This window comes from Lygodium microphyllum, chromosome 29, assembly GCF_053477565.2.
Source record: "Lygodium microphyllum isolate KBCC chromosome 29, Lygodium_microphyllum_v1.1.10, whole genome shotgun sequence".
Classification (NCBI taxonomy): Eukaryota; Viridiplantae; Streptophyta; class Polypodiopsida; order Schizaeales; family Lygodiaceae; genus Lygodium; species Lygodium microphyllum.
The window spans coordinates 114,673,595-114,693,511 of record NC_141163.1 but is presented as its reverse complement, the minus strand read 5'-3'; the positions used below and the strand labels follow the sequence as shown (position 1 = coordinate 114,693,511).

At 37.8% G+C, this 19,917-nt stretch overlaps 1 protein-coding gene across 2 annotated transcripts in view; it reads right to left on the bottom strand.

Annotated features, from left to right (window-relative positions):
• Positions 1-19,917, bottom strand: part of LOC148011057 (uncharacterized) — a 222,661-nt gene that overhangs the window by 35,013 nt on the left and 167,731 nt on the right. The gene's annotated exons all lie outside the window — the stretch shown is intronic.

The following is a 19,917-nucleotide window of genomic DNA, read 5'->3' as shown; positions in this document are numbered from 1 at the left end:
TCATCAAACAAAGGACAGAGTAGTGTAGTTAGACCTGTGAAAACAAGTCTTATCAGTAAAAGGTATTCTTGGCAGAGGTAGCAATGTGGTGCGGATTTTGAGGTGTTACATAGCACAACTAAGGTGGTGGGGTAGGAATAGAGTTTGATATAACATGTGGTGCAATAGAAGACAATGTAAACCATGGTGTTGGACAACTATAGATTGAGGTGCTTGTTGATAATAAAGTGATGGTCTACCAGGTAATGATATTTGAGTAAACTGTGAAACCATCTCGATAACACTGAGGGTTGGTACATGTGGGTAGGTAACCCTTGAAAATAGATCCCTAAAGGTTCTTGGTTTGGGGGATATAACCCCACCATAAGTGCACCTCCACCTCTTAGTCATGGAAGGATAAGCTTATGAGCTAAGGGTGAGTATGTAAGGATTGTGTTTCCTCCAATGTGGTGGATTGTGCTAAAGGTGGATGCATGGATGTATGTGCAACGAAATGAAAGAGTGGGAAAAGTGGGATTTCAATGTGAGATATATGTGAATTTGAGTGTAAGATGTAGGTGGGATGGATGACATGTATTGTACAAAAGAAATAACTCTTGAATGGTAAATGAATGTGAGGTATTACCTAATCTTTTTATTCTTGAGCAACCTCTATTAATATTCACTAGTATGGGTCAATGTTATCGTGAATACTTGTACACATAGCCTACACTTAGCTAAAGTAAATAAAGGGACTAGAAAATGTAGTTTGTTTATCTTTAATAGATTTTGGAGGGGTTCAAATTGAAGAATGGTATGTATCGCATGTTAGTGTGTCCTCCTTTGGGTAAGAGCTTGGATCTTGTCAACATTGTACTTGAGCTAATCTATACCTCCCTTTGGCTTGTAGAGGACTAGTTGGATATACACTCAAGTAGGAATATATGAGCTTTGAGGCATGCTCCTTTTTTGATTGCATAATTGTTGTCTACACACAATAAGATTGTAGTATACACATCGTGGGTGATTGAGTATATATATTGTGTACTCAAGTAATCAAGTCGTGGAAAATTTTGTATTTTAGGAGGTTGTTGACTCTTTCTCTTAGCTTCCATGGAAATTGTTATATTGAAGAAGTTAGCTTTTGAGGAGATTACTTTGGTGACGTTGGATGAGACACATTTCCTTTTTGGGTTCTTACTTCTCTTCAGCTTTGATACCATCTAAAGAAATGTTTGAGCAGAGAATGAGAACTCAAAAGTGTACGATAAGAATATAACAAAAGTAATAAAACTCAAGGAGAAGATAACTTAGAATGAAGAGTGAATGAATGAATGAGTCAAACGATGTTGGCATGATGCAATGGGCCTCATATCCTCATGTTTTGAGTAGACCAAGGAAGAGGTGAGTTGAAAGAGAAGTCAAAGATATTGAGAATAACTTAGAGGGCATGTCTTACCCTGAATGAATCCCAAAATTCAGAAAGCAATATTTGAGGATGTTCAAGAAGTGGCGGTAGCTGAGAGTTAGCCAAGATGTTAAAAATACAGGTCTTGCTAATGAGAATATGACATTAGTTGATTGTAATAGCAAAAAAAGGATGGGTGATAGGAGGGTGGTTTTCTAGGCTATAAAATATAGTATGTCATAGTAATTAGTAATGGGACGGAAGCAAAATATAGGTCAAAATCTAATAAAAATAGCTATAAAAAGGTCGTTTGATGTTAGGGTTTTTAATGTTATAGAGTAGTTGAGGTACTTTGAGCAATTGACATCAGTGGAGAAGACTAAAATTTTAGTCGTTGGGAATTGCTCCAGAATAGGTTGCCTAGCTAGAAATAGATGTGGGATAGTTGGTGTTAACTGCAAAGAGAAACAAATCTACAAAATTTTGAAAAAGGAAATGATTTTGTAAAATTTACTTCACTATTTTGTTGAGAGTTGGGCTCCTACCCAATGCAAATTGTAACAATCAATTGGCTTTTTGAAGTTATAATTTGTATTAGTCAATTTCTAGTAAAGATTAAGGTCTACAAGCATGAATAGGGGCCATGACTAGTCAAAAAGGGCATAAAAGAGGCAGGATGCCCAAGGGGGATGGGAAAATACTAACCCTAAAACATTTATGAATAAAAAGGATGAGAAACAAGGGAAAAGACTATTCATGTGTGGGCAAGCTTTGCTTCCTTGATTTCTTGCAACCCATTGCCTAGAGAGAGAGAGAGCGAAGAAGAGGGAGCTGAGACCTTGTGAGAGAGTGAGGGACATGGAGTGCAAAGCTCTTTGTATGCTATCTTCTCTTCTCCATCCCATCATGGTGAGTACCGTCATGAGCAAGAGTGTCTGAGAGTGCAAGAGGGTGAGAGACGTGGAATGAGAAATCATCTTTTACCCCTCTTCTCTTCTTTTCCTTGAGCTCATTGTGGGCATCTCCTGTCCATCATGGAAATAAGAAACTGAGAGCAAAGGTGAAAGAGTGTGCACTTGGATTGAGAACAAGGTGAGCCAATATGTGGACTACAACAAAGGAGGCAAGTAATGTAAATGTGGTTTCCCATCTCATATAGATCTATCATGTGAGTAGGCTAGTCATAGGTTTTGTATGTGTCAAGCCTCTTGAAGTAATAAGAGCATGTTCAATGGTTCCAATGTTAAGCTCATAGAGTGTGATTTTGGTTTCGTTGGCCGAGATATGGACACTTGAATGATAAATCCCCTCATGTGCATCAAAACCACGGAACATAATGACATACTTGCATGCATAGTCTAAAATACGAAAATAAGGTAGGTTGTAGTTTTATGATCCATTATTAAAAATAATAATTGTTAGTCATATTCTTTGAATAAATAATGAGCGAAGTAGACGAGTAATGAACATGATTATGAATAATATTGACATGCTTGAAGAACGATCTAGTGGATAAAATTAAAGGAGAAAAAATATTAACATTTGTAAAGAGTTAATTGTATTTGATGCTTTCGCTATGGGAGCCCAAGCATGAGAGCTTGAGAGATAAGAGAGTGAGGGAGAGATTGAGTTGTCCAGATTATTTCTTCTTGTTCCAACTATTGGAGCCGCTGTAACAAATGAAACTGAGAGGAGAGAGGAGAATGAGCTAAAGAAAGAGAAAGAGAGAAGGAAGAAGAAGACGAAGGACTAGAAGAGGATAGAGAAATACATGAAAGAGGGGAGAAATAAGGAGAAAGATACGGAAGCTGGTGATGAAGGTGAAGAGTATGTTCTTGATAATAACTGGATGCCCTAAACTGGGTCTCTTACACCTTAAATGCCCAAGTTAGTGTGATTGGGCGTCTAACCATGTGTATCTTGATCATTACAATCCATCCCCACCCTGAAAGTTTTCACCCTAAAAAACAAAAGATAACTGGAGGGGCTTGATAGAGGGGTTAAGGAGTGGGGTGCAGAGTACTACTTTGGTCCACATTACAATGAAAATAGGCGGCTGAAGACGATTGATAGCATGTTGTCCACTAAGGCTTGTTGAGGTAAATCTGCTATAACTTTTAATAGGTTGCTCCAAATGGGATGTACTACATGTCAAAGCAAACCTTGTGACGTGTACTTTTAACGCATGTAGGAAGCACATGGCTATGATTTGGGTACATACAAAATTGTTCTAAAATAGTGTGTAGTCTACAGGTAGGGTGTGGTCAAAAGGGGACATAACTTGCTAGTCTTCAGCTTGTTGGGCATCTTGGAGGTGATGAAATTCATTGATAATAGTGGCTAGGCACCAGGAGGCCTCTTCCAAGGATAAGCCTTGCCATTTGATAAGGTATTCCTTGATGGATCAAGATCTTAAGTATTTATCTCATTGCCCAATGATTGCATCAAGGATGTATTGAATGATATCTTCTTTGTCTATGGGAGGAAAGCTCTTCCACATAGTCCATTGAAGTACCAATGAAGGGATTGAGCTATCTATCATGAAACACATTGTGAATCTTGGTAGTGGGGGAAAGCTCTAATTGATAGGCCAAGTCATGAACTCTCTTAAGAATCCGGTAGGGGCCATAGAAGCAATGGGCCAGCTTGTTATTGTTGCCTTCTTTGAGAGTGGAGAAACGAGGCTTAGGCACTTTCAAGAGAAACAACTCTCCCTCTTGGAATTCCAAATGCCTTGTTTTCTCATTAGCATAGAGCTTCATGTGGATTTGTGCCTTTTTGAAGATTCACTTTGCATTGCTGAAGCAGGGCCTACATGCAATCCAACTTGGCTTTACTCTAAGGCTGGATCTCATCATCGAATAATACTGTAGGAAGGGGAACCTTATATCCATATAATGTCTCAAAAGGGAAAATCCCAATACTAGAGTGTGTAGAGTTGTTATATTCAAATTTAGCCAAGTGAAGCCATGTATTCAAACTGTGTTGTACATCATGGAAAAAGTGTTGTAGGTACATCTCAAGCCATTTATTTACCCTTTTGGTCTAGCCATCTATCTGTGGGTGGTATGTAGTGGTGGATGGAGCAAGCTTGCTACCCATAAATGTAAAAACTACTTGCTAAAAGTTGCTCATAAACTTGGCATCCCGATTATGCACTATGACTTGCGGTAATCCATGCAACTTGAAGGCATACTCTATAAATTGAGTGGCCACTTGAGAGGTAGTGTATTGGGTCTTAGTGGGGATAAAGTGGATAGCCTTGATGAGGCAATCAACTACCACGCATATATTGTTCCATCCATTCTTTGTAATAGGGAGGCTTGTGATGAAGTCATGGCAATATGTTTCCATTTCCCTTCAGGAATAGGCAGGGATTGCAAGAGGCCAACAGAACTATGCGTGCTGTCCTTGTTCTGCTGCTGGTGTGGAACACATTTGGTCACAAAATCCTTGACATCCCTCCATAAGGCTTTCTAGTGAAAGCTCTTGGTAATCCTATCATATGTTTTGAAAACACCAAAGTGACAGTAGTGAGGCAAGAATGCATCTCTTCCATGATCTTCTGTGTGAAGGGAGAAGTGTGGGGGATGACAATGTTGCCAACCATGGGACCAAATAAGACCATGTTTGAGCTGATAATATTGGGAGTTTTCAGGCATGACCCCATGCTATAATTTTTAGAATATGTGGATGAAATCCTCATCCAATAAATAAGCTTCTTGAAGGTCCTCAATCCAATCAATATGCAACTCTGAAATGGAGGATACTCTGCATACCCACATCCGAGAGAGTGAATCAGCCATGATGTTATCTTTGCCTTGAGTGCGAGAGATGTCAAAATGATAGTTTTGCAAGGTTGCCACCTATCTTCTTTACTTAAGTGTCAAAGTAGATCGAGTTAGAAAGTATTAGAGGACTCTATGGTTGCTTTTTACTCTAAATGGCTGTCATATAAGTAGTGGTACCATGTTTTAATAGCATGGAGGATGGCCAACATCTCTTGGTCATACACATTCATTTACATCTCCTTGTCATCAAGCATATGGCTCTCAAAAGCAATCACACCACGCTTTTGCAGCCATACAATGCCAATACCTTTGCCACTGCCATCACACTGAATGGTAAACTCCTTAGAGAAATCAGGGCATATGAGGATTGGAGCTAAATTAAGCATTTCCTTCAATTGCTTAAAGTTGTGATAAACAAAAGCATCCCAAAAGGATGATTCATTTTTTAATAGATTAGTCAAAGGTGTTGCAATGGTGATACAATGCTTAATGAATCATTTATAAAATGAAGAGAGGCCAAGGAAACCACATAATGAAGTAGTGGTGGGTGGAATGGGCTAGTCCTTCAACACATTGCACCTTCTTGGGGTTAGCTTATATGCCATTTTTGCTAACAATGTGTCCCAAATACTCCACTAATGTTTGTATAAAGGTACACTTACTTTCCTTAGCAAAGAGTTAATGCTCTCTCAAGATATCAGACACCCTTTTTACATGTGCCAAGTGCTCCTCTTGTGACTTGCTATAAATGAGAATGTCATCAAAGAAAACAAGCATAAAATTGAATAAGAAGGGGTGGTGAATTTTATTCATAAGGCTCTAAAACGTGGCGAGGGTGTTAATAAACCCAAAATGAATCATCAAAAAATGATAGAGCCCATGATCAGTCATGAAAGATGTTTTGATCTCATCACCCTCATATGGATCTAATAGTAGCTAGAGTACAAATCAATGTTAGTGATGACAAAGAGTGCCCCTTTCAACTCATCCAACAAGTCATGAATTTGTGTGATGGGATATCGATTCTTCATGGTGATTTTGTTCAAGTCTCAATAGTTAATGCACATGTGAAAAGAGCCATCTTTCTTCTTGCCTAACAAGATGGGAGATGTATAAGGGGAAGAACTCGGTTCAATAAAACCCATCTCAAGTAACTCCTTGACTTGCTTTGCAACCTCTTCACGTTCACACTCGAAGAGTCTATAAGGTGGCTTGTTAGAATGGGACTCTCAATCAAGTGGGTGGTCCACTTGCCTCTTAGGGGGAATGTAGGCATTTGACATAAATTACTATACTGATCAAGTAGAGCTTGAAAGGCTAAAATTAGATACTTTGGACAGTTGATATGAATTTTTCTTATTCAAGTGCAAGACAAAGATCTTGAGCATTTCTTAAACTTCTGTTTGAGTTGCTTTGCTATAATTAGCTGAAAATCAACATTATCATGAACTCCCTCTTAGTAGATGAGTTGTCCATGCATCATAAACTCCATGTAGAGATGAGAGAAGTCCATAGAAAATTTTCCCAATTATTTCAGTCAATCATAGCCCAATACAACATCAATGGGACCCATTTCTAATGCGATTAGGTCAAGCAATGCCACATAATTCTCAGCCAAGCAGAGGGGGACTGTGGGACATATATGTGTACTAATTTCTTCCTCACCATTTACTACTTGAATTTTTAGGGGGTATTGTAATTCTGCAGGGGTGCATTGCAACCGGTCAATGGCTGGTTTATTTACAAAATTGTGAGTACTACCATTGTCCACAAGGATAAATACGTGTTTTCCATTAATAAAATTGTGAGTACTACCATTATTCACACGGATAAATACGTGTTTCCAATTAATATTACCTTGAATGCATAGGGTACTGGGGCTCTTAGAACTATTCCAAAAGAGGTCAAGGAAGGAATGGGGAAAACTAGAAGGCAGAATGAGGCAATCATAGGAAGATCGTTGGATTGTCATCCTGTGACCACCCCTAGACTATCATCCTCTATATCTTTGGGATGGGAACCTTCTACGCTCAAAGTTGGGCCCAAACTCTCTAGGATTTGGCATAATGTTTTGGGTGGTCATCTTAGAGTCCAATAGTTGGAACCTTGCTTCTTTTTCTCTTTCTCTTCTATCATGCATCTCCTTCTAAGAACATATATATTTTATATAGTTCTTCTTAGCTAACAGGAATAGAAAGCTTGTGGAATAGTTGGTTCTTGGGTACATTTGGTGGCATCTTGCTTGATGGCATACTCCACACTATGTATTTGACTTAAGGGCATTTTTCAAAGGGAAGGAACCCCTCTTTGAGATGAGCTATTAAGATTTATGATAGAAAATGATAAGAGAATTCTGTAATTGGATTAATGTGTGGTCTGCATCCTATCCATAGTGACCTTAGTGCACAAAAATGGCCATAACTTTTAGATCGTAGCTCCCATTGGGAAGATTTTTGATTCAAACCACAGAGAGGAAGAAGCCCTCTTCGAGAAGAGCTATAGGGTTCACTCCTAGGTGTAATACATAATTTTATGTAATTGGATCGCTATGATTGTATCTGAGTGATTGTGACTAAAACAACGTATGTCCCTTTTTCCAATTGCATTATACGGATGGCTCATGGACCGAGAGGCCTATACATCATAATAAACAACATTTTGGGCATACTGAGCATAATCCCAAGTACATTTACATGTCCATTTGATCTATCATCATCACTGCATAAGTGGATCTTAATGCCATACATCTCCTTTGACTGCATATATGTCAAATGTCCTACATGGGTGCCATGAGCACCGAGAGGGTATCCAAATGGGGGTATTTTATCAGAAGTGGGTTGCCCATGGAGTGTACCTACACCTACATACAAGTATCAGGCTCTGGATCACCAAGAGGTGGGAAAAGTCCCCCCTAGGCTGGGTTGTGCACCCCTTTAGGGTCTAAAGTGATAAGGGAGGGTCACCTCCCTTTTGGCTTACCACCTTGCTTGGCATCGTCATTTTTTTCTCAGGTGGAGTATACATGGCTAACATTTTTACTTAAATAATCAGCATGAGATGCATTGTATCTTTTCATGAGATGCAAGGATGAAATAAGAGCTTGGGTAGGGCTTATCTTGGCAGTCTCAATGATTCATTGGTTACTACTTACCCTTTTTACAATGGCTTACAATCCACTTGGGATTAATTGAAGGCATACAAGATAAGGGAAGAGTTAATGTCAACAAAAGCAATTGTTTTAGAGTTAATCATGATGCGTTGGAAGGCAAATGGGTCACTGATTTCAGGTGGGTAATATACATACAATGAGGGATTTAACTAAAAGAGCATATACAATTATAATCTCTCCAACAAAAGGAATTAAGCTCAGTAAGTGGATTAAAATGAGAGATTAAGATTAGACTGACATACCTCTTCAATGTTTGGAGTAGATGGATGAAGCATGATCCGCTATCATGTCAAGTTCTCCATCAAAGTAAGCTCGATTGATTAGAGCACTTTAGAGATTTGGTGTTTCCTTTGATGGTAGGGACTCCTTGCTTGTTTTCAAGCTTGAACTTCAAGATTGGAAAGCTTCAATTGGAGCTTTTGAGCTTCATGTCTTCAACCCAAGGAAAGTGAGGCCAAGAGTGGTTGAAGGTGGGTCTTGGGGGGGATGAGATTAGAGAGGTTTAAGAGCTCTTTAATGACTGCCCCAAACAATTTACTGATGTGTACCAGGGTTCTTAACTTGTGGGGGCTCAAATGCTGGAGAAAGGAGGTCAAGTCTTGATCAGGAGCTTCAATCGGTTGCCAAAGGAGTAGGGAAGCCATAGGGGAGGCTAGTTACTACTGAAGAGGGGTAGGAGGAGAGTAGGAACATCAACACAATTTGTGCTGCAAATTGCGGGCTGTTCCTTGTTCTCTCGCATCTCCCCTTGGTCAAATCGAGCCTATAGGCTGCTCTACTTGCTACTAGAGATGAGAAGGATCAAGTTCAGGTGGTGGCTAATATCCTGGAGGGAGGTGGAGCAAGATCTTGGGGTTTCTTAGAGCTGGAAGCCATGTCAACTTGCACGAGAAGAGAGAGAGAGAGGGAGTTGAGACAAAAGTAATTGAGATTTTGCCCTCTCCTAACTTCTGATGTAACTTCTGATGAGTCTCCACTTTAGTCTTGGAACATCTAAAAATTGCATGAAAAGGAGTGCCAACTTGCTAAGTTAGCCATTTTACCTCTACACATCTCTAAGTCTCTAGTCGTAGCTCCTCCTAATTGCTCCAAAAAGCTAAAACTAATTGTGGTCCTTCTTGTTGTACCTATACCTGTGACCTGAGTAACTAGGATTTTATATTTGAAAAGGGAACTAGATGGAGAAAGAGGAAAGGAGTACATTCTTATTAATAACTGGATGTCCTAAACTAGGTCTCTTACACCTTTTATACCCCGGTCAGTGTGATTGGGTGTCTAACCTCTAGTTCCCATGTATCCCCCGCTCGTTACAGCTACAAGTAGAATGGAGAACACACACACACACACACACACACACACACACACACACACACACACAGAGAGAGAGAGAGAGAGAGAGAGAGAGAGAGAGAGAGAGAGAGAGAGAGAGAGAGAGAGAGAGAGAGAGAGAGAGAGAGAGAGAGAGAGAGAGAGAGAGAGAGAGAGAGAGAGAGAGAGAGAGAGAGAGAGAGAGAGAGAGAGAGAGAGAGAGAGAGAGAGAGAGAGAGAGAGAGAGAGAGAGAGAGAGATAAGAGAATGTGTGAGGTATAGTAAATGTGAGTTACCGTCACCCACCAATGCCCATCAATTCTCTGCAATGTGCAAACTTTTTGGAGGGTTAGACTCTTGGTGAGAAAGTTTGTAGGGTTATCATTAGTATAAACTTTGATAAAGTCCAACTCGCTTATCCTCAAGTACTTGGCAAATGAAGTGATACCTCGCTTCTATGTGCTTGGTGTTCGTATGAAACATAGGATTCTTTGCCAACATGATAACACTCTGACTATCATTGTGCAAAGATGGCATGTCTTCATGGAAGCCTAAATCTCCCACTAGATGAGTAAGCCACATGGATATTTTACATGCCTCTATGGTTGCAATATACTCAACTTCAATAGTAGATAATGCTATACATTTTGCAAGCGAGACATCCCTGAGATTGCACCACCATATAAGGTAAAAACATATCTTATGGTTGACTTTCTATTATTAACACTCCCTACATAGTCTTCATTTGTATATCTCAAGATGCCTTTCATTGCTTCCCAATGCTTCTTGTTGGGATTTATTATGTACTTGCTCACTGCTCCCATTGCAAATATAATGTCCAAGTAAGTGGCAATCATAACATATATGAGATTGCCCACACATGATGAATATGAAGCCTTGGCCATTTTAGCCTTTTCCTCATCAAACAATCATCAATAGTAAGCTTTATATATGGATGCAATGGAGTGCTAATTGCCTTCTCCTCCTCCATATTGAAATGTTACGATACTTTGTTGACATAATCCTTTGGGATAGATAAAGCAATCTCTTTCTCTTATCCTTGATTATGAGCATGTCAAGAATGTGATTTGTATGTCCCAAATTCATCATTTTAAAGGTTTTCATTAAAATTTTCTCTAGGGTATTAATCTCATAATTTTTTTTTCCTACTATCAACATGTCATCCACATAGAGGATCAACACTATCGAGCTACCATCTTTAGCCTTTCTAGTGTATAAGTAGTGGTTTATCTCACTTCTCTTGTAAGCATGAGATTTGCATAAAGGTATCAAACCTATTGTACCATTCATGCGATCTTCTTTAAACCATAGAGACTCTTTTTTAGCTTGAAGGCAAGATTTTCTTTGCCATGTTCCACAAAAACCTCTGGTTGATGCATGTAGATCTCATCATGAAGATCACCATATAGAAAGCTCTCTTGACATTCAATTGTATAAAGTTCATATCATCCTTAGCCACAAGGCAAGCATAATGTAAAGAAGAGTAAATTTCACCACAAGTGAAAATATCTCATCAAAGTTCACACTTTGTTCTTGCTTAAAACCTGTGGCCACTAACCTTGCCTTGTACTTTGGTTTAGCATCACATGTAACCTTCAACTTATAGATCCACTTGGATGATCAAAGCATTTTCACCCTTTGGCAAATGAACTAACTCCCAAGCCTAATTATTCATAATGGAATCCATTTTAAACTCCATAGCTAACTTCCACTTAATCTTATTATCACAAGTCATGGCTTGTTTATAAGAAGATGGCTCCCCACAATCAGTCAACATTACATAGTCAGCCCTGGGTTGAAATCTCTTAGGGGGACAAGAGATATGAGTAGATCCATGTAGCCTAATGAGCTAACTTAGAGTGGGACTTTCAATCACTCTTTTTTCATAAGGCACCATAGGGCTCTCAACCTACTACTCAATAAATCTCCTTACTTTTTGCACACTAGTTGAAGCCTTATTTGAGCCCTTTGTCTACACACTTAGTGCATTAGCACTTACCCTATATGGTAAAATCATAGGTGACATTGCATCTTGGAAAGTAACCTTTCTTGTTTTCACTCCCTTAAGAGGATGCTTATGCATCATTTTCTCATAGAAGTTTACATCATTTTACTGTAGAAAATCTTTCTACCTTTTGGATCCCAAAGGTGATAACCCATCTTTCCACTTTTTCCATAGCCCAAAAAGATGCACTTAGTAGATTTTGGTTCTAACTTACTAGACTTCCTTTGGCACATACACATAAGCTTCACAACCAAACACTCTTACTTGATCATAAGAGGGCTTCTTACACGACCATATCTATTCTTGAATGCCACCATCAAAAGTAGTATTAGGAGACTTCTTCATAAATGTACAATAGTCACCATAGCCTCAACCCAAAATCCTCGAGTAAGACCAGTATTAGACACCATACTCAATATCCTTTTAATTATCATCCTATTCATATTCTCTTCAACAAGATATTGGCTAGGATTACCAGGTGCTATGAGTTTCATTTTTATCCCACATGCTTCATAACAAATGTTAAACTCATGAGAGATATTCTCCACCATTATTAGTTTTGAGATGTTTAAATATCTTGCTAGAATGATTTCTATAAGTGTCAAAAATTTCTAAAAACAAGACAAAGCTTCATCTTTCCTTCTCATGGTGAAAGCCCATACTTTTCTAGTTGCATCATCAAATGATATATGATAAAATAGGATGCCCTCCCCCCATAGACTTTGTAAGTTGTAAGCATAGGCCTAGATATATTGCTATGCATCAAATCAAGTGATTCGCTCCTTTTTTATTTACGATATTTTTATGGGTTGAATATGCATGCTTTCCAAGTATACAATGCTCACAAATAGGAAGATTAGAGAAATCAAGAGAAAACAAGTAACCCAAATGAGATAGCATTTTCATTCCTTTTCTAAACATATGTCCCAAACGACAATGCCACATATATACATTTGGTTTCTTGGTTATTGCAATTACATGACTTTTGACAAAAGATACATAACGAGGATACAAAGTGCCTTATTTGGATCCTTTAACAATAACCAATAATCCCTTGTGGACTTTCCATGATTGATTCCCAAAAGTTGTAGAGCATCCCAAGTCATCCAACTAACCAGTAGATATCAAGCTCTTGGTAAACTTAGGTATATGGTAGACATTCTAAATTGTAAAGGTAGATCCATTCTAAAAAGCAAACCATACAACATCCGCACCAACTATATCACATATATAGTCATACTAAGATGGATGGATCCATGCTTGATGTGCTATCATATGAAAAGAACCTCTCCTTATGAGGAGTCACATGAAAAGATATGTCAGAATCAAGATTCCAATCTTGAGCTAGTTGTCTATCTACTATAACTAGTATATGCACATGAATGGTAAAAATATCACCTTAGTTCTTTAATCTTTACCTTTCCTTTACCTTCTTTCCTATTAGCATTCTTATCCTCATCCTTATCCTTTTGCTTTGGATTCCATTTATAATAGTCCTTCTCAATATAACATGTTTTCCTACAATGAAGGAACTCAATGTCTTTCTTAGACTTGGATTTATTACATGATTGACCATGGTCCTAGTTCTTGTCTTTGTATTATTATCTACCTCTTTCTTCATGACTTGCTAATGCCTTTGGTCTAGGGATTTTCAAGCATATTCTTATTGTATTCTTTTGTTTCTTGTAATATTTCTTTTATCTCATTGTTTTTGTGTAATTTATTACAATAGATTCTCATGCTTCCATCTGTACCCCTATTTTGACATGGTATCAAATGCTCATGTTAAAATTTTTGGTGTTGTTTTTTACTATAGATCTAAGTTTCACTCTGTTTAAATATTGATTTAGCTCGTCTTTACTTGTTGTCACTGTTATGTACACTTTCCAAGGTTGGGCACCATCCATCTCTAATGATTTGATCTATTTGTGCGTATCTCTTTAGCCAATAAACTATCTACAGTATCATTAAACTTCAACTTACCATTTGAGACGAATTACTCACCATGGATGTTCTAAGGGGATCCCATGATGCAAGTAAGGAGCACATAAAAAATATTACCTTAACCTCATTTTTAAACTGTAACTTTTAAGCTTGCATTTGATTGAATATGATGTTGAATTCATTAAGGTAGGAGGAAATAGTAGAACCCTTTTTGATATGCAACTTAAATAACTTTTTCATGAGATACACCTTATTAGAGGTAGTATCTTTCTCATAAGTGTCACATAGTTTCTTCCATAAGTTATTTGTAGCGGTTTTATTCACATACTTTTTTTGCTGTGGTAGACATTGCTCCCATTCACTTGATTAATAGATCCCCTTGCATTGCTATTGGTGGTAGAGTTGCAGAGGAGATATGGTCTAGAAAACCTCCCTTCTATGTCCATTTGTGAGTCTTTGGATATGAGACATTCTACCATATTCTCAAAGAGAAGCATAACAAGCTGGATCCAAAGTCCATCATATGCAATGCATGTAAAATTGGCTATTACCCTTGGGAACTGTAGATCAAAATGTTATCTACAACCATGATGTTATTTTTCATGAGGATAAGATATATAAGTAGCTAGAGCCAATGATTGAGGTACATAGGGTGATATTTCATGAGGAGCCTCCTATTGCAGTACAACCAGTTAGAGTGCTTGGAGTGGTTGTTGATAATGTAGTGGCCCAAGATCTACTTGTTGTACATGATCATAATGTTGGATAGAGAGAAAATGATGTACAAGTCCCCATAGCCAGTTTTGAGATGCTCTACTAGAGCCTCAAATTATCATGAGGACATGAAAATTTATTACTTTTCTTAGCATTAGATTAAAATTTAATTAAGTGTGCTAATGTGACTTGCATATGTGAGGTGCACGTTAATTATTTCACAATATGGGACCCAAAACCTCGAGATATTAGTTGGTACAAAAGGAAAAAGTTGTAATAAGTTATTGCCTGATAAGTAATAGGTAGTATTTGCTATATCAGATTTGGGCCTACACCAATTTATTAGCCACTAATGTTAGTGGTGACATTAGATACTAGCATTAATCAATTAATTAATACCAATAATCTAGGAGTCAATAATTGCTCAGGGACACTTGTGAGACAAATTGGTATAGAAAATTTAATTATTGATTGGTAAAATTATTTGTGGACATTAGAATAATTATTAAATTAATTTAATAAGTCGAATGATGCTAAAAAATTGAGATTAAAAGATTTTCACTTGACAAAACTTTCCCATGTAAGTGGAAAATACATTTTAGCGAGAGAGAGAGAGAGAGAGAGAGAGAGAGAGAGAGAGAGAGAGAGAGAGAGAGAGAGAGAGAGAGAGAGAGAGAGAGAGAGAGAGAGAGAGAGAGAGAGAGAGAGAGAGAGAGAGAGAGAGAGAGAGAGAGAGAGAGAGAGTCTTAATACGAGTTGAGAGACATAGAGAGAAGGCTACTATAACTGCTACAACACTTGATATCCCTTTTTGAGCCAGCAAGAGACCCTCCGAGAGATGGTGATATGCCTTGAAGAGACTGTAGTAGTCTTATCACAAGTTGAGGGACATAGAGAGAAGGCTACTATAAGTGCTACAACACTTGATATTCCTTTTCCAGCCAGCAAGAGACCCTCCGAGAGCTGGTGATATGCCTTGAAGAGATTGTAGTAGTAGGCGATTGTAGTTGGAGGGCTATTTTAGACAAATAACATTGTATTTGGTATATTCCATTAGTAGAGACAACTTTCATGGCTATCTAGATAGGGAAACAATTGATTTCTTTCATTTTCTCACAATGGAAGTTCAAAATTTATCTCTTTGGTATTCTCTCTCATCCTATACTCATTTCTTAACTCCCCTAAGCATTTTCTAGTAGTTTGAGTTATCAAAGGTGGAGATATTGGAAAATTTTTGCTATAAGACCTAACTTACAAAAAAAGTTAGGATTTCAAAGCCAGCATGGGGCACTTGGATTATAGGAGAGGATCAGAGAATCTCAGTTGTACTCCATCCATTTGCAATAAAAGCTAAAGAAATACTATATGGGGTACTAATTTAAAGTCAATGAGTCTGTCCAATGTTCAAGATTAAAGTGATAAAGTGCACATTTCAATTTATGCAAATTAATTACTTACCGCATTTAGTGTTAAATCATGTTAGTACCACCCCATCCAAGGAGGAAGGCTTGTTTTATGGATTCATTGTCGGGGTATCATCACATCTCTTGACTTGGTGGGCCCAAGGCACTTGATTGAAGGTGAGAAGTTTTGCTTGGGCCAAATTTGTATTTAGTTGAGAAAGTACATCATCTTACAATGAGATGGGATCAAGTAGTAACAATGCATCTCATTTTTAAAGTACCCAAAATGAAGGAAAAAATGTAATGCCTAACCTTGGAACAAGCTTACAACATAGACAACAAGGAGAAAATATGGTTGTTGACTAAGAAGCAGGTCCTTCAAAGCCACAAGGCTAATGGTTAGCAAGGAGGTGAAGAATGTGATGACTAGTTCAAGGCTCGATTGAAGATAGTAGCTGACATCTTTGTTCAATTGGCCAAAGACCCATAGTTTGAGAGATTTTTGAATTCTCCCAAAAAGGATAGCAAGGGCAAGAATAAGATATCATATTCCAAGGAATCTGGGCAGCAAGAAGCTTCCAAAGCATAGCCATTGCAGCCTAAAGATGCATCCAAGGTTGGAGATGAGCAAAAGAAAATAGTACTAGTGGGATTGGATACCCAAATGCAAGGCCATCTTGGTAGTGCTAATCCAATGGGTTTTGGATAGCTAAGTACACATGCATTAATGGGACAACCAAGATAGTTTGGTGATGGCACTATTTTCCATACTATGGTGAGTGAAGGACCACATACGAGGATGTATGGCACAACTCCTTATAGTATGCAGTAACCAATGCATGGTGTACAAGGCCCAATGTATCTAGGTATAATTGGTAATATGCATAAACTTATGTATGGGAACATTGTCATGATGCTTGGGACACAAAGTGGCATGTTTGGTAGCATCTGCACTCTCAAATGCTTATGGGGCTTAGTAATGTGCTGGTTATGCAAATGCTTCATTTGGTGTTGGTCATGATGCAAACACAACAAATGCACCCTTTTGCAGTAGCCAATGTATGCCAATTTGACTCCCAAAGGGGTAGCAAAAGACTATGATGAGGGTGGAAAAGGGGTGAAGTTTGAGTCCTTCAATGGTGCACAAGATATGCTGAGAGCCTTGACATGGTCCACACTCTTAATATAAGGTAGAGCACCGTCAACATGGATACAATTGAAGCAAATGTTTGCATCAAATTGGTTGACTAGTTCATTTGAGGTGCACATTATGATAGCTTGGGAATAAGGTTGATGCAACATAGTGTAAGAACTTGGAATAGTATAATAAGAAGTTTTGGGATGCCTTGCTATCAATAACTTCTTATCGTACAGTTCCTCTTCATGAGCAAGTGGAAAAGTATGTATGTGGATTGCCTAAGGAAATCGTGGATTTTTAGATTAAATCAATATTGTCTAGCATGTCTCAGTTCATAGAGACTGCTACTGCAGTTGATGCATTGTATTGTTGTGTGGGAAAGATTTGAGCTTCCAAGAAAGTGGGGAGAAGCTGAATAAGAAGTTCCTCACAAAGTTTGAGAAAAGAAGCAAATAAAAAAATAAGCTTAAAAAGAGGTCAAAACAAGAAGTGAAGGCTAGAAATAAGTTGCACGGTGTAGGGAATGAGCAAGAACAAGAGTATGTTGTTGACACGTTGGAGTTGGTAGAGAACATACTTTAGTCCTTGTCAATGTGATTGAGGAGGCTCAAGGCTTTCTAGTAGTCATAATCAAAGCAACTTTTGATTTCTTCTTCTATATCTATTTTGATAAAAGATTGAGAAGGCCCCTTACTTTAGTACTTAAGCTAACCTCCTACTTCCAAGAAACAAGTTGCTCCTATGCTTGAGCAGCCCCCTTGCTTGCATACATTAATACATGAACCAAATATCTTCTTGATTGATCCAAAATCATCTAATTTTCCTTATCTCTAGTACTATTGGCTGTCCAAAAACTTCAAAATCGTGCAATGACAGCCCCTAAATTGAGCCTCAATGACTCTCTTAATCTACCTATTTGACTTAAATTGAAGAGCTCAAGGATAAGTTCTGTATCTCTTTCAAATCTAGACCACAATCATGGATGTCATGGTAAACCATGATTTATAATATTCCTTGCTCCAATTATGAGCTCCCACAAATGTAACTCTGATACCAGTTGAGAGAAGGTGATAATGGAGGTAGAGGTAATGGATGTAGAGGCGATGGACACACACACACACACACACACACACACACACACACACACACACACACACACACACACACACACACACAATTTATTTATTGTATTTACTGAACATTGAGAAAAAAAAGAAAAAAAAGAAGAAAGGCACATTATACCCTCATTGCACCTAGGCCAATACCCTAGCTCACTCTTCCATGTCACAACTTTAGGGCATATCAAGGATAGGACATCATCCCAAGCACACTCAAATGACATGCCACCTTGATAATAGTAGGACACAACTTCTTACCAACTCCGTCCTCAAGTGTGGGACAACATTCTGAGTTTACTTGGAATTCAAACATTTTATTATCTTTGATTTAATGTGATAAATTGTAACTACTCTTGCTCATTCTCAACACCCTCCTCAAGGGTAGGATGTATCCATTTATTATATTCTTTGAGGAAACAATCTCCTTCTTGACCTATGGCTATAGGAGTGAACCCATGGCTTAATAGCTTCTATAAAGTTCAATGGATGGTGGATGAATGGAGCCCCTCTTTTTCAGTGGTTGGCTTCTTATAGTATTCATGATAAGCTATAAGGATTTATGAAAGGGTATTTTGATTTCAATCCATAAGAGTAATAGTTTTCCTCTCAACCACTTCATTTTATGAGGAGTGTGAGATATTGTGCATTGATATTTGACATGTTTTTAGCCAAAGATACATAAAAACCTTTAGACATGTAGCTCACCCCATGATTTGTAAATTACATACCAAGAGATGACCAATCTCATTTCAACCATAGATGAAACAATTTTAGCCACATAAAAACTTCTAACTCTAGCTTCAAAGGGTAGCTAACACTAGTGTAAATTTGCTAGTGATAATGAATGTAACGATGTTCAAATCCCTACCAATTGAAGGTGCCCTCATAGGAGCATAACGATAAAGTTTTATAGGAGCCTACAAATCTAATAAATTAGACACCATGTCTTGCCTAACAATATGCAACAAGGGTCCATAGATCAAGTGTCAAAAATCTATGTCACAAAATGTAGCATTATCTGTAGAAGTGAATTCCATGATGTAAGGTTCCTAAAGTGATAATAATGTCATTATCATTGCTACAAACATGAAGTATATATTTATCATCCACAAATATAATGGTAAAACAAGCTTTATCTGGGATGATTCAAGTACATAGTAATTGAAATGCATCCATAAAATCACCCTTATTTATATGCTCGAAATCCAATCATTTATGTAAGCAAGCAATTCATGCCTCATTACATACTTGATAGAGCTTCCCCATCATATCCCAAGGTTGATTTCCAACTTTAGATACATAGATATGAGGTGATTGTTCTTTTGATAAAGAAGACTGGTAATGCATGAACCTTTGCATCCCATCTAGCTTATCATTGAGTGGGATATACACCTAGTGTGTGAATAGTCGGACTTACCTCATTCTCCATTGTGCCTTTAGAAGTAACATTAATAACATGAAACTCATGCCACTTCTCAATATCTACAACTCCATTTACATAGCCCTTTTGCACCTAACAATTGATAATTGGCCCCACATTTTTTCATTTAACTGATAAACAGATTATTGTCTATATCATTGTTCCCAAACATTTTGATATTTCAAATGTGCCAGTAATTTTCTCAAATTACAATTGCAAAGTATCCCAAATCAAAAAAGCAAGATGTATTCTTCCAACACAATGAAGATTATTGCACTTGTATTATAGAATGGAGAAGAAAGAGACATAGAGAAGATAGTAATAAGAATAGCAAAAGTGAGGTGGTTAAAGCTCAAAGCTATAGAAGCGATTTGGTGGAGGAATTTGTCTCCATGATGTAGCAAAATGGTTCAAAAATAGCAAATCCCAATTATTCGAAATTGCGAAGATAGCCTAGGATGTAATTGCAAAGTCCAAAAGGTGTTTGAAGCATACAATT